Raw genomic sequence first — 22,329 nt, 5'->3', positions numbered from 1 at the left:
ATCACGATAAAAAAAATCCTGAAAACTGAACAAACCTGGGTTAGCCAGTTATAGTAGGAATTTGCTCTTTGATGCGATGCCGTGAGACACTGTACGTGTTTGTTTTGAATGATGGCCACTTTTTGGTCCATTTGTCTCCAGTGTTGCTTTTCACTTAAAAAAAATTTTGTTACTGTTTATTTATTTTTGAGAGAGAGAGAGAGCAAGTGGGGAGAGATAGAGAGAGACGAAGACATAGAATTGGAAACAGGCTCCAGCCTCTGAGCTGTCAGCATAGAGCCCGATGTAGGGTGCGCACCTACAAACCAAACCACCAGATCATGACCTGAGCTGAAGTTGGATGCTTAACTGACTGAGCCACCTGAGTGCCCCTGCTTTTCTCTTTTACCCCACAAACATGGCTGCCCTGTAAATGTGTTGTTTTGAAGATTTTGGATGTCAGGCTCAGATATTGATAATGGAGCGGGAGGGGGTTCATGAAGCGTCTAGGAGGGTTTAAAAGAATTTATAAAGGGAAATGTGTCACTTATAATATTGGGCCATGCATGGAGATCTTGACTAGGAGGAAGAGGAAGAAAGAGAAGCCTTGTTGGTAACCAGCAGCTGATGGGAGTTCTAGAATATTCAAAAGTCTTCTGGCAAATCAGATGGCACTTGAATCAATACAGCCAGCACTTTTTTGCTCTGGGAATTCATTTGGCAGCAAGAAGTGCTAAAGGAAGAGCTTTACTTATAGTCTCTGCTTCCTGGTATTTAAGGGATTCATTTCACTTGTGATTTGACACGAGTCCATTTCTTTCCCTTACAAAGGACAGGCGGTGCCCCTCTGAGATGTGAGAGCCGCTGGCTGAAACTGCTTCTCTGAAAGTTAACTTCTTAGTGATCCGTCCAAAACCTGATTATGGAGAGTATGAAACTGGGTTCAGCAGGGTTGTTGGCCACGGGCAGCCTGCCATCTCCTCTCAGGGGAGTTTGAGGTGGCTAGACTCAATGCTTTTGAACTCTTGGTACATTTCCAGAGCATTGCCGGCTCCTTGCTGCTGCTTTTGGAATTTACACAGTGGAGAGAGGTTTGTTGGACTAACTCTCAGCTGCCCTAAAATCAACTGGAGAAGTGACCACTTTCATATTCATCGAAGAGTCTTCTCTTTGCTCAGTATGCCTTTCCTGAGATTTATTTATTTACCTAAGACGACTTCCATTTTCCTTTTATCTTCACTTTCAGAGTGAGTTTGCCGAGGCTGTTTGTCTTTTCCTTTTGGTTTATAGCAGATCTCGATGCAATACAGCTTCCTGTGTTCATGTGGTTACTGAAGTATTACATAGAAAATATTTACCTTTTTCTCTTTTGAAGTTATTTTCCCTTAAATATTGATACTGTGAGTTTCTCTCCCTCTGTGTTTTGCTTGAGGTGAAAACAGTTTTTGAGTATTTCATTCACCCATTGAACCAGCATTAATGTACTGGGCACATCCAGTAGTGAATAGCTCATAGCCCCTGTCATTGGGAGTTTATGTTCTGTGGAAGCAGATGGACAAGTAAATTTCAGGGTAAAGAGGGTGATGGTATCAATCAGCACAGAATGTTGCAGGAACCCAGGGCAGATCTCTAGTCACTCTTGGGGGATTGGGAAGACTTCCTGGAAGAAGTGACATCCACACCGAGTCTTGAAAGACAGTAGGAGTTGGCTATGTCAAGGGCTCAATCACAGGGACCAGAGGTGAAAGAGGACCTCATCTGCTTAGGAAAGTATAAGAATTTCAGTGTGAGAGCAGTGTAGCCCCCGAGAAAGGGTACAGGAAGAAGGATAAGAGTGGACGTTGGAGCCTAAGTATGATATTTCACATGCCTTTGTCATGAAGTCATGGGGCTCTCAGAAAAAAAAATTAAGCAGGGAAATAAGTTGGTCAGGTTTTTAAAAATATTTATTTATTTTTGAGAGAGAGACACAGAGTGTGAGCGGGGGAGGGACAGAGAGAGAAGGACACAGAATCCAAAACAAGTTCCAGGCTCTAAGCTGTCAGCCCAGAGACGGACACGGAGCTTGAACTCCTGGACTGCAAGATCAAGACCTGAGCTGAAGTCAGACACTTAACCGACTGAGTCACCCAGGTACCCCAGTCAGATTTTAATTTTAGCAAGTTCTCTCTAGTTTGCTTTAAATATAAACAAATCAGTACATCTATCAGAGGTATGATCACATATGGCAAAATGGCAAAATGACCAGGTGTTGTATACATTAGTGTTACCACCACCCCAAACCAGATATAGAGCATCTCCATTATCCTAGAAAGTTCCCCCCATGTCCCTTTCCTCTCAACCACCCAAACCCCACCACTTGGGATGGCCACTTTCTGACTTTATCTCTAGTTAGGTCTTTCTGGGATCCCATGTAAGTGAGATCTCTCACTTACTTGGCTAACTCTCACTCTCATGTAAGCAGTGTCGCAGAGTGGGGGCTCTCTTGTGTCTGGCTTCTTTCAGTCAGCATAACTTGTAGGCTCCGTGCCTAACAAGCTCCCTGAGTGGGGTTTGAACTCACGACCCTGAGATTGACAGTCACATGCTCCACCGACTGAGCCAGCCAGGCGCCTCCCTCAGTCAACATAATTTGAAACTCCTCTACACCATTACATTTGTAAGTGGTAGTTCCTTTTTATTGCTGAGTAGTATTCCATTGTGTGGCTGAGCATAGTTTGTTCATTTGTTTCCTGTTGATGGACGTTTGGATTGTTCTTCATTTCTGCCTTTGATGGATAAAGGTGCTATACACATTCTAATACAAGTCTGTTTTGGGTAGATGTGTATTTCGATTTCTCTTGGGTAAATAATTGTGGGATTGCTAGGTCTGGATGGTTTTTATTTTATTTATTTATTTTTAAAATTTATTTTGTGTGTGGGGGGAGAGAGGGCAAGCAGAGGAGAGGCAGAGAGAGGGGAAGAGAGAATACTAAGCACTGTCATCACAGAGCCCAATGCAGGGCTCGATCTCACAAACTGAGATCATGACGTGCCCAAATCAGGAGTTGGACGCTTAACTGACCGAGTCAACCAAGCGCCCCTGGGTGGTTTTAAAAGAACATATTGAAGTTGAAAGGCTGGGAACAGGGAGGCCCTGGCATGCAATCCAACTGAGAGATGAAGGTGTTCAGAATAAGGTAGTTTCACACTGGAGGTGGATCTCAGTGAGAAGAATCACTCTAATGACAGGGTTAGGTGATGGGCAGGTTTGAGATGAGAGAAGAAAAGCATTGCTGGACACCAGAACGAACGGCAGTGTTTCTGTCTGAGCCGGGGAATGCAGGAGGCCCAGGGCTCGGAGGGGGCGATAATAACGGATTTGGTTTGGGACGTTGAGTTTGAGGTACTTACAGGCAGGAGAGAGGGCCAGGAGGCAACTGGCTGCATGAGTCTGGAGGCTGGAAAGGAGATCTAGTTTCCTGGTACAGAGAAGGCAGTGGTCCTGAAGGAGAAAGTCACAGAGGCCACAGGAGAGGGGAGCATCACCATGTAGGGGAGTAAGACCCGCGAGTTGGGAGAGTATATTTATGAGACGTCATCATTGAGGCAACCTTTGATTTCAGAGTATATTGCAGACCTATTGGGTGCAAACAGGTACAGCCTCTATAGAAAAAAAAAAACAATTTGTTTTATGCAATAATGATGACAAACTCTGGAGGGGAGCAGTCATTCTGCTCCTGAGCATACATCACAGTAGATGTGTCAGACATTTGCACTAGAGTATTTGCACATGAAAGATTAAAGCAGAATTGTGGATATGCTCATAAATATGAAGGCAGCCCAAGTGTCCATCAGCTGAAGAATGAATAAATGAGTAAATCGTGGTGTAGCGTCCAGCAGAATACTATATGGCAGTGACAATGGATGCATTTGAACAGCGCATCCCCACATGGATGAGTCTCTCAAAGTAATGTGAAGAAAAACAGGTTGCACAAGAGTACATATAACATAATACTCTTTTTTATTTGTTTATTTGTCTCAAATGTTCATTCATTATTTTGAGAGAGAGAGAAAAAGAGCGAGAGAACAAGCAGGGGAGGGGCAGAGAGAGCAGGAGAGGGAGAATCCCAAGCAGGCCCCAGCGCGGGGCTCGAACTCACGGATTTTGCGACCATGGCCTGAGCCGAAATCAAGAGTCGGACGCTTAACCAAATGAGCTACCTGGGTGCCCCATGATGCATTTTTTTTTAAAAAAGATACTTTATTTGATTTAAACATTTTTATTTTAGTTTATATATATATTTTTGGGAGACAGAGTGTATGAGAACACATCCAAGCAGGGGTGGGGTAGAGGGAGAGAGAGACTCTGAAGCAGGCTCCACGCCCAGGGCAGGAGCCTGACGTGGGGGCTTGATCTCACAACCCTGGGATCATGACCTGAGCCAAAATCAAGAGTTGGACACTTAACCAGCTGAGCCATATGGTGTCCCAAACATGATGCTCTTTTGAAACATTTTAAACTGAGCAAAATAGTACTATATATATTATTTAAGGACCCATATCCAAACACGTAGAAATACGGGGAAATGCCAAAATAGATTTGTGGTTTCCTGGAGTACACTGTCAGGTGTGGCTACCAGGGGGTTGATAATGCTTTGTTTTCCTGACCAGATGCTGGGTTCGTGAGTGCTCATTGTGTGTCTCTGGATGCCCTTTTGCATTGCTGAATGGTTTAAAAAGGGAGGGAACAGAGGACAGAGCCTTGGGGACACCAAGAAATAAGGCAGGAAATTTAACGAGTTTTGATTCCGACCCACAGAAAGAGAGATCTTATGTTCCACCTGCACACATGTATACAAATAACAAACAAGACACCGAAACAGAAGTTTCATGAAAGATCTTTACCCTTTCTTAGCGGACATGCTCTGGTAGTCTCTCTTTTGTTTCATTTCATTTAAAAAATATATTGGTCGTGACCTTACAAGTCAGTGGTTCTCACCCGGGAGTGAAGCCAATGTGTTAATGTCTGGAGACCTTTGTGACTGTCATGACTGGCCTCTAGTGCATAGACTCCAGGGACGCTGCTAAACAGCCTAGACAGCACAGGATGACCCCCTCCACCCACCTGCAGCAAAGAATTGTGCAGCCCCAAATGTCAGTGAGGCCATGGTCGAGAAACCCTGCTCTGAGTGGATTTCCTGACGTAGGTTGAAGACTTACAGTTTGAAAAGCAGGGGTGGATGGCAGGGGAAGAGATTGGCTAGCCAGATAGGAGCACCACGGGTGTGTAGGGCCATAGGACTCTGAGGGAGGGTGTTCCAGAAGAGCAAGTGAAGCATGGTCTGAAATACGTTGGTGGGGTTCGGCAGCTAAGACCTTGCTGGTCACTGTGGCTAGGGGAGTTTCTCAGAGGGTGTGGGGAAGGAGCCCAGAGTTAGTGAAGATGAGAGAGGTGTCTCAAGAAGCCTGGCTGTGAGAGGAGAAGAAGAATAGAGCAGGAGGTGTGAAGCAGGATTGATTCAAGATGGTAGAGTGTTGGGGCATTCAGAGCATGATTAAGGAGGGTGCTGGTAGAGAGGCAAGTGTGAGGGTGTGGAAGAGAATTAAGTGACTGGAGCTGGTGCCTGGAAAGTCAAGGGAGTTCTGAGCAGGGGTGCATGTTGGCCTGAGGGAGCAGGAAGGAGGAAGGATACAGATGCAGGTGGGTTTGGGGTGAGCAGGAAGTTAAAAGTATTCTTGCTTCATTCTCTGTGAGGTAGGAGGTAAGGCCATTTTGGGAGGGCACAGTGGGGAGGGGGAGGTGATGGTCTCCAAGTCTCAGGTAAAATGGAGGAGGTTTGAAAGAGCCTTTGAGGGGACCAGGGGGGAAGAGCTGAGCAGGATTGCTGGGTGGCTCTGAGGGCTTCTTGACCATGGAGACCAGTGACATAAAGGCCATGAACCTGTTACGATGTCAGCTTTAGCACATATGTGGTTTTCTTCCTTGTGTTGAGGGTTCTGGAGAGAGACATAGCGGAGGAGATAGAGAGAGGGATCTGGGGCTGGGCTTTGGCTGGGATATGAGAGTGCAGGGGAGTTGAGGTCATTGGCCACGGGGCAGATGATGTAGTATTAGAAGGGAAAGGAGGTGAAGACAGAGGACATCAGAGAAGTAGAAAATAAAGGGATTAGCAAAATGGCGCCAGAAGGGAGCCGGGAGAGTGGGCATATTGGGAGAAGCCATGAGGGAGATCTGAGGGGGACGGAATTTATAGAGGATAAAAGGACAGCGGGGTGATATGTCTGGAGGAGCTGTCGGATATAGAGCCGTTCTGAGAGGTGATGGGAGAGACCGGGATGGATCTTTGAGAGGAAGGCAGTAACGCAGAGAGGGAGGTGACAGAATGGGGCCGAGGAGCTGATGACGCAGTGTGTGTGGTGAATGCTGAGATCATTCAGAATGACAGCTGCACTTGGTGTCTCAAGAAAGACCAAGCCATTCGACAAGGTCTTCAAGGAATTCCCTCCTGGTGATGCACAGAGGTTGATGGAAGTTGTGCCCAGGGGTGGACGACTGCTACTTTGCCGTTGGGGAATTAGAAGTGGCTGCAGTGCGTCTCCAGCGAAAGTTCCGGTTTCAGCCAAGACCAGAAGAGAGGTTGGGTGAGAGGTGGTTTTCAGGGGTGCAGCAAAAAAAGTGGTGCGGGAGGATGGGGCACGGTGTGGGTGTCAAACCACAGGAAAGGATGCCTCAGGTCATGGGGGACTAAGTGTGAGGTGAGGCTCAGAGGCATGATGGGGAGGAGTAGCGCCCCCTGGCGGTTGGGAGGAACCAGTCTTCTCTCTGGAAGCAATTTGGGAAGTGTTCTGCTGGACACTAAGTCATACTGTCCAAATTCCCGGCTTGCGGTGACCTGGCTGTGCCTTCTTTTTTGTGAGTGACAAGAGCCTCTAAAGAGGGCAAAGAATCCCTATAGCCAGGCCTGGGCATGAGAAGGGTTTTTATGGCCTCTGATTGTTACGTGGTCCTTTGACTTTCTAGAGAGAGGCCTGTCTACTGGAGAGGTGAACAGTCTCCATTGCCTTTTTCCCCCTGGTTTCTGGAAAACAGAAGGAAAAGAAGACACTATGGGGGTTTAGTTCCATTCAGTGCCTTCATAAAACGTTGGGATAAGCCGGGTCTGGTTCTTTAAAGTCAGCAGTGAACAATCCTATTCTGTTAGAGAGCAGCGATTCCACTGGGGAGTTTAAACACGTTTCTCTTTAATGCCTTAAATGAAGTGTTGCCTTTTTTCATGAAAGTTTTATATATTTGACCTATTTAATTTTTTTTTCTTCAGGAAATAAAAGATGGCATTTTCTTACTTCCCTTCCAGAAAAAGAGATGCATTGGAGTTTTTGGCAAAGAAATCCCTTTGCGTGCTGTGGAAATGGATGGTGTTTGGAAATGTGAAAAATGTAGTCTACCCCTTCCTTTAAAAAAAAACAAAAAACAAATTGAATGAAAAGAAATGAATACTTTAATAGAACTGGATATGACAAATGGCTTTCTTTTGAGCATTTTAGTGATCAAAATGAAAAATTATGTTTTGATTGTTTTTTCTATTCTTTTCTAAAAATTATGGGCATTTCTTCTTGGAAGTGGCACTGGCATTTGTGACAGCATTTAATTAACAGCAGCTTCCGTGAGGTATCAAAGAAAGGTGGTTGAAAAGATTGGGTAGAAAATATAGAGGAAGGGCGGATTCAAATAAATGCTAAGCCCCAAAGTGTTTTGGTGGTATAACAAGAAGATGGCAGAGGAAAAAAAAAGTAATGAAAGCATGAGAAGCTGAACCAAAGGCTCAGTGGTACCTTGGAGACAATCTGGAATGGACATTTAAAGGCCAGCCTGAAATTTGAGAACAGAGGGAAGTTACATAAGACAGTGACTGGGAGTTGGGAGACCTCGATGAATAGGAAATGAGGCGTGGCTCACCCTCTAAAGGCAGGGCAGAGAGAAAGGCTTTTTCTCACCCAGAAGTGTGACTTTATGGAAAAAAGGGAAAACACATCAGATCTGACTGTAGAAGTCTGCTGTTGCCTCAGTCATTCTATTTCCAGAACTCTCTGTGTAAAGCACCCCACCTATGCCATTTACCTATGTATGGGAACAGTCTCTTTCACAAGAGCAGAGTTTTTCCTTCTGTTACTGACCAAAGTAGTATTTCCCAAGATGTGTTGCACCAAGTGGTGTTTCAACAGGCCATTCAAAGGAAATAAAGCGTTTAGTGTTCATATAAGTCTGTGAAGTCCTGTGTCTAAAAAAGGGAAATGGGTGTATTTACTATTCAGGGTCTCAGAGCCCTTAAAATCAAGTATGCATTTTTGGATTTCTAAGAGAAATGGGCTGGGTCTAATCAAACATTCAGTCTCTAGTTTCTTTTTGGAATTCTGACTTTCCTCTAGGTGACAATGTACCTAGTTAAAAATTCTCACCTCCTCAGCCTCCTTCATCACTGGATGTGACCCCGATGCTGGCCAGTGAGACAGAAGTTGAAGTCTCTGGGAGTGGGGGCTTCCAGGAAAGGTACTGATAGTTCTTGGTAAATAGGATGTAAGGAGGTTGGACACACCTTTGCCAGTGCTTCCCTTTCTCCTGCCTGAAGGCACCGTAGCCACCTTGCATTATGAAAGCAAAAGCCACCTGTTGGGAGTCGTAAATCAGAAAGACTAAAGGTGGATCCCTTGGGTGGCTCAGTCGGTTAAGCATCTGACTTTGGCTCAGGTCATATCTCATAGTCCGTGGGTTCAAGCCTCGCGTCGGGCTCTCTGCTGACAGCTCAGAGCCTGGAGCCTGNAAAATTAAAAAAAAAAAAAAAAGAATGAAGGAGTTCTTGCTGGCCTCAAGAAGCTATTCTGCCGGCCTTGAACTGTTTGTTCATCTTTGGTCTTTGTTCTAGTAGACAAATAAAGCCATATTTGGTAAAACTGTTGTAGCTGAGTTTCTTTACGTGCATCAGAATGCGGTCCTAATTTGTATGGGGGTAATGTGGTAAACAGGGTTGGACTTTATTTTAACAAGGGACGCTTGTTTTGCTTTTGAAACTATGCAGAAGGCCCTTTGGGAAATGATGCTGTGAAGAATATGAATAGATAGTTGTGGGTATTTAGCCCCTTTTCTGCAAGTGTAAATTTTTTAATTAAAAATATTTATATTAAAATATATAAATTTTATTTTTGAGAGAGAGAGAGAGAAGGGCAGAGAGAGAGAGGAGAGAGAGAGAGAATCCCAAACAGGCTCAGCTCTCAAAGTGGGGCTTGAACTCACAAACCTTGAGCCCATGACCCAAACTGAAATCTACACTTTGAGTGCAGAGCCTGATGTATGACTCGAACTCACAAATCTTGCGTCCATGACCCAGACTGAAATCAAGAGCTGGACCCTCAACCGACTGAGCCATCCGGGTGCCCCAGGTGTAAATCTTCTGATGTTCTTTGTGGAATTAGAATTTTGAGCTTTTTCTTCTTACCTCTTCCTCTTGTATGACAAGTTTTTGATTTTTTTTTAATCTAAAAAATTTTATTGACTGATTTTGAGAGAGACAGAGACAGTGTGGGTGGGGGAGGGGCAGAGAGAGAGAGAGAGAGAATCCCAAGCAGGCTCCATGCCACCAGCACAGAGCCCAATGTGGGGCTTGAACTCATGAAACCGACAGATCATGACCTGAGCCAAAACCAATTCTCAGATGCCTAGCTGACTGAGTCACCCAGGCGCCCCAAGGTTTTGATTCTTTATAAAAAACTTTCCAATTTTCTATGCCCCTCACCGACACTTGACATGTCAGATTTTTAAAAAACCCGAGATGGTTTTATTATCCTGTTCTCGTGCCTTCTTTACAGGTGGAATCAGTCTCAGAATTTATAGGTGACTTGACTGATGTACGTTTATCTCCATCATGGTATCAGAGATGGTTAGTTTCTTTTGAATAATTCNAACCGCAAGATCATGACCCAAGTGAAAGTCGGACGCTTAACCGACTAAGCCACCCAGGCGCCCCTGAATAATTTTATTTTTGATTATGGCACATACCTCCTTTTCTTCTTCTTTCTCTCAAAATTAGTGTGTAAACCAACACCTGAGTATCCTAGGGAAGCTGTTAATATGAATGATTTTTGTAAAGTTGGAAATCTTTGAATACCCATGGTTGTCTCTTCTGTAATTTGGAGTTTCCTNTTAATGTTTTATTTATTTCTGAGAGAGAGAGAGAGTGTGAGCAGGGGAGGGTCAGAGAGAGAGGGAAACACAGAATCGGAAACAGGCTCCAGGCTCTGAGCTAGCTGTCAGCACAGATGCTGGGCTCGAACCCAAGAACTGTGAGATCATGACCTGAGCTGAAATGAGACGTCCAACCACCTGAGGCCCCCAGGTTCCCTGCTCTTGGATTATCTTATTTTAGAGAGAGTGAGAGCATGGATGTTGGGGGAGGGCAANATGACCTGAGCCAAAATCAAGAGTAAGACACTCAACTGACTGAGCCACCCAGGTGCCTTTTCAACTCTTAGAGATAGATAGATAGATAGATCGATCTACATCTTTCTATCTATCTATCTATCTATCTATCTATCTATCTATCTATCTATCTATCTACATACATACACACACAAGTTTATTTTTGAGAGAGAGTGTGCGGGAGGGGCAGAGAGAGACGGAGACAGAGAATCCCAAGCAGGTTCTGCACCATCAGTGCAGAGCCTGATACAGGGCTCGAGCTCATCAACAGTGAGATCATGACCTGAGTTGAAATCTAGAGCTAGTCGCTTAACTGACTGAGCCACCCAGATGCCCTGACTCGTGGTTTTTTAAAGGATGTTTCAATTATAATTAAATCTTGAGTAGAATATAAAATCAGAATGTGAAAGGTGAAAGGCCTCTCAGAAAATGAGCTTGACTTCCTCACTCTGTAGCCGTGGGGACTGAGAACTTGCCGAAGGCCTCACTGTTGAGCAAATGATGACAAGCTCAGTTGACCCTGGTGGCAGGCTCACAGTTGCAATGTAGGAAGTTACACAATTAATTTCACTGACCTGGCCTCAGTTTCTCCATCAGTAAACTTAGAGCACCTTCTTGTTTGCCGAGTTCGTAGTAAAATCTTTCCACTGTTTCAACTGGACTCCGTGCTTTTCCATGTGTGCTGTATTTATTAGAGAAGAATGGATACTTGGCTTCAGAAAAGTTTATGCTCTTAAAATTCAGGTTTACTGCAGCAGGTAAAGTTCAGTCTGTTCTTCTGTCTAGTTAGGAGGGTTTTGGCCTCTATATGTGGTTTGTGAAACCACCACCACAAATAAGACAGAGGATACCCACCATCCTAGAAAGTTAGAGAACTTTATGCTCTTTGAATAATATGAAGTAACAATACTTCCTGTGATACATTTCCAGTTACTCACATGCCAATTACCCATAGCAATATTTTTAATGTTTATTTATTTATTCTGAGAGAGAGTGAGGAGGGCAGAGGCAGAGAGAGAGGGAGAGAATCCCAAGCAGGCTTCATGCTGTGAGCGCAGAGCCTGATGCACGGCTCAATGCCACGAACTGCAAGATCATGACCTGAACTGAAATCAGGGATCCGATGCTCAGCTGACTGAGCCATCCTGGCACCCCACAGTATTTTTTAAGTACACATGACTTAGTTATTTTTCTTGTTGAGGTATAATTAACGTATATCAGTTTCCGGTAAAAAATATGATTCAATATTTGTATATACTGAGAAATGATCAACACAATAAATCTTAGTTACTGCTGAGTCACAAAACTGTTTTTTATGATGAGAATATTTAAGATCTCTCTTAGTAATTTTCAAGTATACAATATAGTATTATTAACTATAATCACCATGCTGTACATTACATTCCCAGGGCTTTTTTATTTTATAACTGAAATTTTGTGACTTTTGACCCCCTTTCACATAGCCCCTCCCCCATCCTACCTCTGGCAACCACCATTCTGTTCTCTGTATCTGTGAGCTTGTATTTTTGTGTTTAGATTCCACATATAAGTGAGATCATATGGTGTTTGTCTGACTTATTTCCCTTAGCATAATGTCCTGAAGGTCAGTCCATGTTGTTGCAAATGGCAAGCTTTTATTCTTTTTTATGGTTGAGTAGTATTCCATTGTGCGTGCATACACACACACACACACACACACACACACTCTTATACGTGTATACATCTCACATCTTTTATTTTTACTTTTTTTTTTTTTAAGAGAGAGAGAGTGCTCACAAGAGGGGGAGAGGGACAGAGAGAGAGAGAGAGAATCTTAAACAGACTTCACACTCTGTGCAGAGGGATGCCCCGATGCAGGTAGGACTCAATATCATGATCATGACCGGAGCCAAAATCAAGATTTGGATGCTCACCCAGTGAACCACCCAGGCGCCCTTCACATCTTCTTTATTCATTCATCTATGCGCGGTTAAGTAATTTCTGTGTGTTGGCTCTTGTAAATAATGCTGCAATAAACAGATGGGTACATAGATCTTTTCAAGTTAGTGTTTTCATTTTCTTTGGGTAAATACCCAGAAGTGAAATAGTTCTAGTTTTAGGGGTTTTTTTTGTGTGTGTGTGTGTGTTTTTTGAGGAACTTCCATATTGTTTTCTATAATAGCTATACCAATTTACATTCCCACCAAGAATTCCCTTTTCTCCACATCCTTGCCAACCCTCTCTTTCCCTCTCTCCCACCCCTTGCTCTCTTCCTTCCTTCCTTCCTTCCTTCCTTCCTTTCTTTCTTTCTCTCCTACTTTCTTTCTCTCTCTCTCTTTCTATCTCTTTCTCACTCCCTCCCTCCTTCCCTCCCTCCCTCCATTCCTTCCTTCCTTTGGAGAGTAAGTGAGGGAGAGGAGCACAGGGAGAAGGAGAATCTTAAGTGTAGAGCCTGATGTGGGGCTCAATCCCATGACTCTGGGATCATGACTGAGCCAAAAATCAAGAATTGGAAGCTCAACTGACTAAGCCACCCAGGTGCCCCATTTATTTGTTATTGATACTAGCCATTCTGACAGGTGTGAGGTGGTAGCTCATTGTGGTTGTAATTATTTGCATTTTCCTGATGATTAATGATATTGGACGTCTTTTTAAAAAATGTTTTATTTATTTTTGAGAGAGAGAGAGAGAGAGACAGAGCATGAGCAGAGGAGGGGCAGAGAGAGAGGGAGACACAGAATCTGAAGCAGGCTCCAGGCTCTGAGTTGTCAGCTCAGAGCCCGACAGGGGGCTTGAACTCACGAATCATGAGACCATGATCTGAGCTAAAGTTGGATGCTTAACCAACTGAGCCAACCAGGCACCCCAGAACGTCTTTTTATGTACCTCTTGGTCATCTATATATCTTCTTGGGAAAAATGTCTGTTCAGATCCTCTGACCATTGTTTAATTGGATTTTTATTTTTTTGCTATTGTGTTATATGAATTCTTGAGATATTTTGGATATTAGCCACATATCAGATATATGATTTGCCAAATATTCTCTCCCATTCAGTAGGCTGCCTTTTTTTTAATGTTCTATTTATTTCTAGGAGAGAGAGAGAGAGAGAGAGAGATACAGCGTGAGCAGGGGAGGGTCAGAGAGAGAGGGAGTCACAGACTCTGAAACAGGCTCCAGGCTCTGAGCTGGCAGTCAGTACAGAGCCCGACGTGGGGCTCGAACCCACGAACCGCGAGATCATGACCTAAGCGAAAGTCAGACGCTTAATCGACTAAGCCACCCAGGTGCCCCAGTAGGCTGCCTTTTCATTTTGTTGATGCTTCCTTTGCTGAGCAGAAGTTTTTTAGTTTGTTGTAGTCCCACTTGTTTATTTTTGCTTTTGGTGTCAGATCCAAAGACTCATCACCAAGACCAATGTCAAGGAGCTTACTGCCTATGTTTTCTCCTGGGGGTTTTATGGTTTCAGGTCTTACATTTAGGTCTTTAATCTATTTTGAGTTAATTTTTGTGTATGGTTTAGTATAATAGTTTAGTTTCATTCATTTGCGTATGGCTGTCCAATTTTCCCAGTACTATTTATTGAAGAGACTGTCCTTTCCCTATTGTATATTCTTGGTTCATTTGTCATAAATTAATTGACTGTATATGTTTATTTCTGGACTCTGTTCTGTTCCATAGATTCAGTATTTATTTTTATGCTAGTGCCATACTATTTTGATTACTATAGCTTTTCAAAACTATACTTTGAAATCAGGGAGCATAATGTTTCCAGCTTTGTTCTTTCTCAAGATACTTCTGGCCAGTCAGAGTCTTTTGTGGTTCTATACAAATTTTAGAATTGTTCTATTTCTGTGAAAAATGCCATTGGAATTTTGATAGGGATTGCTTTGAATCTGTAGATTGCGTTCAGTAGTGTGGGCATTTTAATGATATTAAGTCTTTTAGTCCACGAGCACAGAATATCTTTACAGTTATTTGTGTCTTCCGTTTCTTTCATCATTGCCTTACACTTTTCAATGTACAGGCTTTCACCTCCTTGGTTAAATTTATTCCTAGGTATTTTATTCTTTTTGATGTAATTATAAATGGAAATTTTTTTCTGAATTTCTCTGATAGTTCATTATTACCATATAGAAATGCAGCAGATGTTTGCATCCTGCAACTTTACTGAATTAGTTTATTAGTTCTGACAGTTTTTTAGTGAACTCTTTAGGACTTTATGTATGATATCATGTGATCTACAAATGGTGACAGTTTTAGTTCTTCCTTTCCCATTTGGATGGTTTTTATTTCTCTTTCTTAACCTAATTGCCATGAGTAGGACTCATCAATACTATGTTTAAAAAAAAAACACTTTTTTTTTTAACATTTATTTTTGAGAGACAGAGAAAAACAGAGCATGAGCAGGGGAGGGGCAGGGAGAGAGGGAGGCGCAGAACCTGAATCAGGCTCCAGGCTCTGAGATGTCAGCACAGAGCCTGCTGTGGGGCTCGAATCCACAAACTGTGAGATCATGACCAGAGCCGAAGTCGGCGCTTAACCAACTGAGCCACTCAGGTCCCCCTCGTCAATACTGTGTTGAACAAAATCAGCAAGAGTGGGCATCCTTGACTTAATCTTGATCTTAGAGAAAAAACTTTCAGCTTTTCATGATCGAATAGGCTGTTAGCTGTGGGATTGTCATTGAAGGCTTTATTATGTTGAAGTACATTCTCTCTGTACCCACTTTGTTGAGAGTTTTTATCATAAGTGGACTATGAATTTTGTCAACGGCTTTTTCTGAATCTAGTGTTTAACTTCTTCACAGATAACAGTAGCCATTAGTTATATAGCACTCGCTGTGTGGCAGACAGGCTGAGTAATTTACACACAATGTGTAATGTAGTCTTCCCCTAGGTGCTACCAATTAGTTACTAGGGATCTTAAAACTGCGGGTAAGGATGCTGATGGTTAGAGAGGTTAACCATCTAGAAAAGTCATCCCAGTCACTTCCTAAACTGATTATTCAGGTTATGGAAGAAGGTAGAGTAGTCAGTTGTGGCCTTTTCTTTTCTTGCTACCATAAGTGATTTCATGACATGAAACTTTACAACAATGGCTATAAATGTACATTCTGGACATTGTGGGTTGTGCGAGCTGAGGTCAATGCTGGGGTGTCATCTGCCTCACGAGTAGAATATTGGGAGGTGGGGAGAGAGGGCTCGCACGGTAATTCTTGTCTGGGAGCATGGAGACAAACTTCTAAAAGTCACCTTGATGTTTGAGTCATTCCAGAAACTCTCAATTAGTGGTTTTTTTTCCCAGGCAGGTTGAGATAAATGCCAAATGGACAGGATGCTTTGGTTATGTGTTGCCTGTTTTAAAAAATCAATACCTCTGAATTAAAGTTTTGTAAGTACCTAAGTGCACATTTTCTGTAGAGTTTTAAATAACATCTACAAGTCTCATTTACTTTCTTAAAGGTATGTGTGCTTTAGGAGTAGAAGGTGGTTGTTGTAAATGTAACTAACCTCATCTCAAGCCTTGGGAGTTTAATGACCTTAATTTTACTGATCGTGGCTCATGTTTAATTTTGTTTCCCTTTTCGTTTCTCATTTGGTCCATGCAACCTCTCCTTTTGGGGCTTTTTTTTTTTTTTTTACTTCTTATTCCTTACCCATGTGGCTTTCTTCCTGCTCTTGACTACAAGGGTTAGGGGTTGCTGTGGGTAAGAGGGCATCCAAGGCAAGAACATACATAGATGTGAATATTCACAGGCTACAGAGCTCTTTGCCTGGTTTTAATGGAACAGCTCTTTAACTCCATATTCCCTCAGCCTCTTTCCCCAGGGTTTAGGTGAGGTATTTCTTTAAAAAATTTTTTTCTTAATGCTTATTTAGTTTTAAGAGAGACAGAGACAGAGAGACGGAGACAGAGCGTGAGTGGAAGAGGAGCAGAGAGTGAGACACAGAATCAGAAGCAGCTCTGAGCTGTGGGCACAGAGCCCGATGCGGGGCTTGAACTTGGGAACTGTGAGATCATGACCTAGGCTGAAATCAGATGCTTAACTGACTGAGCCATCCAGGCGCCCCTAGGTAAGGCATTTCTGATTACTTACCTCATGCCAGATTTCCAGAAGAGCCATATTAGAAGAGGCTGGAGATGAAGGCCAGAGGCATGTACCCCAGTTGCAATAGCAGTGATAGTCACGGCTTAGTGGGTGACCCAGAAGTTATAACAGAAGAAAACAGGCCGTTTGTGTCCATTTACTGAAGGGGCAAGCCTTCCATCCCTGTTCAGTAGGCTGTGAGGGTTATATGAGTATGGCACAATATTAGAAGTGGTGAAGGTACCTTGGCATCTGGAAAAGCAGATTTGGCATAGCTTGTTCTGTTTATGAACACAGAGAGGGAGGTGGTATGTTTTAGACTCTGTTACAAGGACAGCTTACCAAGCAAAAAACTGAAGAGAGCAGATATCTGTTAATAGAAAAGCTTAAAAAATTTGTTCTAATGGAAGCAGCTAAATAAACTATGGTCACACTTTTCTTTAGAAATTAATTTTATTAAGATTATGTGTTTGAAAATATTTTCCAGGGACACCGGGGTGGCACAGTCAGTTAAGCATCCGACTCTTGGTTTCAGCTCAGGTCATGATCTCATGGTTCATGAGTTCGAGCCCTGCATCGGGCGGGCCCTGCTTGGGATTCTCTGTCTCCTGCTCTCTCTGCCCCTCCCCCGCTCACTCTCTAAATCTCTTTCTTGCAAAAATAAATAAGCTTAAAAACAGAGAATATCCTTTAAATATTCTAGAGTTTCTGTTCCCTGTAATAGTGGTGTTTAGCTCTGGCGGTAGTTGAGAGAGTTTCAGATTCAACTTTTGTACTTTATATCCCAAATGTCAGTGACTCGATGTGGTCCAGTGTGTAGCTTTTATTTCACCTTTGATTTTGTGGATGGTTGAAGAAACTCCACTTGGATTATTCCCCTTCCTGCTGCACCTGCCCTGTAACACCCGTGTGTTGGATTCATAAGTGCTGCATGAGAATAGCATTGCAAATACTCTGGTTAACGCTGTGTATTCACCCTGCTCTTCAGACCAATTCATGAATCTCTGCAATTAGTCTGTGCCATTTTTACTTATCTTCTGTGACACTAAATCCTTGAATGTGTTGGCTTTCTGAATATGTCTATGGCATATGTGTGGGAAATTTTCATGACATTCTATTTCTGTAATCCAGAGTTTGTATTAACTTCAGGAGGAAGGGAGCTGAAGTTTTAAGTGTGTTCCAGGATTTGTCAACTTTCGCGCTATTGGCGTTTTAGGCTGGATAATTCTTTGCCACCGAGGGTTGTCCTGTGTGTTGTAGGATGCTTATTAGCAGGGGCGCCTGGGCGGTTCAATCTGTAAACTTCCGACTTCGGCTCAGGTCATGATCTCGAAGTTCGTAAGGTTGAGCCCTGCATCATGAGTTCGAGCCCTGCGTCGGGCTCTGTGCTGATGGCTCAGAGCCTGGAGCCTGCTTCAAGTTCTGGTTCTTCCTCTCTCTGCCCCTACCCTCACCTCTCAAAAATAAATAAATATTTTCAAAAAGTAAAAGAAAAAGAATGCTTATTAGTAGCACCCCTGACCTCTACTCACTAGATGCCAGTTGTATCCCTGCTAATTGTGACAACCAAAAATGTTTCCAGGCATTCGAAGTATCCCCTGGGAAGCAAAATTATCCCTGGCTGAGAACCAATGGTTTGTGCTATACAAAGAATGGTTTTGAAGGGAAGTACATAGTTTTTGTTTTTATAAGAAAATGAGGAAAGCTTTGATGAGCACTAACTGCACAAAGCCTGTTGTACAGAGGAAGCATTCCTGTCCTCAAAGAAAACATACACATGAACAAGTAAATATAAACTTGTGTGGTAAAGTCTATAATAGATACAGAGGTGAGGGAGTGGTTACCTCTAACAGAAAGTGGTCAGAATGGCACAAGAAAAAGGGAGGGGAGATATTTATCCTGGGCCTTGAAGGATGAATAGGAGCTCACCAGAGTGAGTTTATAGTGGATTTCAGAGCAGAGACATGAATCATGAATGAAAGCTAGATGACTCTATGTTGTGGTCTGCCTTGCGCTTTGCTTTTTGTCCCCGCATCGTTATTAATGGCACTCCTTTTACTCTCAGAAATGTCCTAGTTTGAACAGTGAATGGCACAGTCCATCGGATAAGGGCTTGGAGACTTGAAAGCATGAGGACAAGTGGTGTATTTGAGGTATAGTGAGTCCTCTCAGTTCTCAGAGCGGCGTTTGGGCGTAGAAATCGATGTGGCAGAGGTGAGATTGGAACCAGCCGTGGGAAGTCTTGGAGGGTCTGGTAGACTCTGTCACGAAGGTTGGACTTGTTCTGGACATTCCAGGGACCATTTCGGAGCCTCCAGCTCAGGGAGTGTGTTGAGGGGACAGACACGAGGGAAGATCAGCTTTCTGGATCCCTGAGACGTTTCAGTTTGATCCAGATGGTGTGTGCTTCTCCCAAACACTTCCACTTAGAGAAAATCGTTTCCCAAGGAGGTGTCCGCGGCCAAGTTTTGTTTGATTACATCCAGTTACTGTTCCCAACTGGGTGACTTTCCACTGAGTTTCCTTGAGAAATGTATAAAGGAGACTTTCAGGGGATTCGTGTTGATTTTCTTCTTGATTTATGAATGAAGTTTTGCTCTGTTAACTGAAATTTGAATAGATGGGGATTATTTTAAAGATGGAAAGAGACCAAGATGGGATTACCTGACTCAGTAGTTGGCCAAGTACAGCCTATGGGTACAATCTAGCCTGCTGCTTGTTTTCGTAAATAAAGTTTTATTGGAACACAGCAGCGGTCATTTGTTTACTGTTGTCTAGGGCTGCTTTAATGCTACAAAGGCAGAGGCGAATAGTTGCTAGAGATGGAGTGTGACCCGCAATGCCTAAAGCGGCTGACTTTTTTTTTTTTTTTTAATGTTTACTTATTTTTGAGAGAGAGAGAGCACGCAGGCGGTAGAAGAGCAGACAGAGACGAAGACGGAGCATCAATGTGGGCTTTGCGCTGTCGGCACAGCTGGAGCTGTGGAGAGGAGCCTGTGTTTTCAGTCTTACGGGAGCAATCGTGTTCTCCAGGAATTTACCTGGGAGAGGCATACAGCTCTAGAACTTGGCTTTCTCTGTCTTCCAGGAAGTTTAGCATCTACTCCCGGGCTCTGTTACCAAACTCGCACAGAGCCGCTGCCAAGGCCGCACAGCGGGTTCGCCCTGCTCCCGGGGCCTGCGTCATGCCCTGCGGCCTTCCTTTTTCAGCTCCAGACTCAACGCCAGAAAGGACAAATAGATCCCAACATTTCAAGGTCTTTTTTGGTTAAGCGTTGTTTCACATAAATGTGTGTGTTTGAGAATATTTTTAGCTTTTAAAAATACAAGAAGAAGGACGCCTGGGTGGCTCAGTCTCTTGAGCGTCCGACGTCGGCCCAGGTCGTGATCAGCAGTTCGCGAGTTTGAGTTCCGAGTCGGGCTCTGTGCTGACAGCTCAGAGCCTGGAGACTGCTGCGGATTCTGTGTCTCCCTGTGTCTCTGACCCTCCCCCACTCACGCTGTCTCTCTCAATCTCTCTCTCTCAAAAATACATAAATATTAAAAAACAATTAAAGAAAATACGAGAAGAAAAAGAGGCAGTCGTTTGGTTGGCCTTTGTGCCTTTCCTCCTCCTTATTCTCTCATCTGTCCTTGTTTTAATGGCCGTATGGCACTGGCGCTGTGGTCAGTGTCAGGCTGCCCACTGGTGTTGAGTAGAAACTGGACCTCTGGGGAAACAGCACGGGACAGCAGGGTGTTAGCCAGGGCCTCGGGGAATTAGCCAGAATTAGTGGCCTCGCCTCCTTGCCTCAGCCGTCTGGATTGCTCCTCTCTCTTGGGGGGATTTGGCCACTGCCTTGGGGATTCTTCAGTAAAAGGCGTGTGGCTACCCTAGGAAACCAGTTCAGACAAATGATGAATGCCCTTGAGTCATTTATGGTCCTGGACCTGGCCCCTTGCTCTTGCTTTGTGAAGTGTTCACAGGAGGGTTTCCTTCATTTTGTGTTTGCTCCTTGAAAAGCCCCAAGTGATTTTTACACCCTGTGAAACCCTCACATTACCTGCTTGAGATTTGCGTGGCCATTGCTGGTTACACTTAAGACAGCATCTCTTCTGTGCTCCAGAAAGTTCTTGTTGCTGATCGCCAGCAGCTGCATCTTAGGATTAATGAGGTTTTGTCCGGATCCGTGTGAGGCCAGTGGGGGAACCAGACCACGGTCGCACTCTCTGAAAACTAACACCCCAGGTCCTCAGTCTGCCTTTCTCCTCTTTCCTCCCCTTCAAAAGGAATTTATAGATTTTATTTATTTATTTTTAGAACGGTTTTCGATTTCCAGAAAAATGAAGCAGTTAGTGTAGACAGTGCCCACGTAACCCCCTCTGCGCCCCCAGAGTTTCTGTGTTACTAACATCTCATGTTAATGTGGTATGTTTCTTATAGTTAATGAACCGATACTGACCCCTTATCATTAACTAACGCCTATAGTTTGCTCAGATTTCTTTAGTTTTTACCTAAGGTCCTTTTTCCATTCCAGGATCCCATCCTGCATATCACATTACAGTTAGTACTTATGCCTCTTTAGTCTCTCTCAGACTTTTCCTTGATTTTGCTGACTTGGGCATTTTTGAGGACTGCTGGTCAGGAGACTGTAGGATGCCCCTCATTGGGCATGATTTTTTCTCATTTTTCCCTCATTTTTCTCATGATGGGATGGAGTTAAGGGTTTTGAGAGGAAGACCACAGAGGCAAAATGCCGTTTTCATCATATCATGTCAGGGACATGTATCTGGGTGATTTAAGACGGTTGCTGTTAACTGATTACCTGGCTAGAGTAGCGTTGGTCAGGTTTCTTCACCGAAAAGTTACGCTTTCCCTGCCCCCCCCTTTTTTTAATGTTTATTTATTTTGAGAGAGAGAGAGAATGAGAGAGCAAGCGGGGGTGGGGGGGGGGCAGAGAGAGAGGGAGAGAGGGAATCCCAAGCAGGCTCCAGACTGTCAGCACAGAGTCCGACTCGGGGCTTGGACTCATGAACTGTGAGATCATGACCTGAGCTGAAATAAAGAGCCGGACACGTAACCGACTGAGCCACCCGGGTGCCCCCCTACCTTGCTCTTCGAAAGGAAGTCACTGTGTGCAGCTCACACTCTGGGAGTGGGGAGTGTTCCTCCACTTCCTCGAGGGAAGAGTATTTATGTCATTTATGGGGACTTCTTCTGCATGGGAGATGTGTCTCTTTTTCTCCATTCATTCCTGTATTCGCATCAGTGTGGAGTCATGGGTATTTGCCTTTTCCTTGGGTTTTGGCCCAATACTATGTTATTTTGTTGCTCCTGTTGTTCCCGGTTTGGCCGGTGGAAACTTTTTCAGTTGGCTTCTGTGTCACTTTCACGTGCTCCCATCCATGTGACCTTTTTCTTTGATTTTGAGCATGGCCTTACTTTCTGCACTGTGAGACCCCCCAGCCTCGTCTTGTACATTTCCTGCCCCAGTCTTAGAATCCGCCATTTTTCTAAGGAGCTCTTGGTCCTTTTACTGGAGAATAGTATTAGAGACCAAGATCTGGGCGCTGGCTGTGCTTATTACTGTCAGGGTGTCATTTCTTTTAGGTCCCCTCAGATGACAGAGGAAAAAGTGTTTGTGTGCTAACCTGTATACATACACACGCACGCACATATTTATAAATATTTCCATGCATAACCGTCCATATTTATGCATAAGTTTAACTCATGTTTAACATATCTGTGTCCCCAACTCTGACACATTACTGTATGGATCATTCTAGATTCCTCTTGTTTATTTGTAAATTCCCTTTTGAACAGCGAGAAGCTTGGTTTATACCCTCCAA

The 22,329-nt window shown here is 43.7% G+C and overlaps 1 non-coding gene across 1 annotated transcript; it reads right to left on the bottom strand.

Moving 5' to 3' along the window:
• Positions 1-2,506: 2,506 nt before the first annotated feature.
• TRNAD-GUC (transfer RNA aspartic acid (anticodon GUC)) lies at positions 2,507-2,590 on the bottom strand. Its single transcript has one exon. It is a non-coding gene; the product is annotated as a tRNA-Asp (tRNA).
• Between the last annotated feature and the right edge of the window lie 19,739 nt (positions 2,591-22,329).

This window comes from Crocuta crocuta, unplaced genomic scaffold, assembly GCF_008692635.1.
Source record: "Crocuta crocuta isolate KB4526 unplaced genomic scaffold, BGI_CrCroc_1.0 scaffold655, whole genome shotgun sequence".
Lineage (NCBI taxonomy): Eukaryota > Metazoa > Chordata > Mammalia > Carnivora > Hyaenidae > Crocuta > Crocuta crocuta.
Note: the sequence above shows the minus strand (reverse complement) of the source record. Positions and strands in the feature narration are given on the sequence as shown.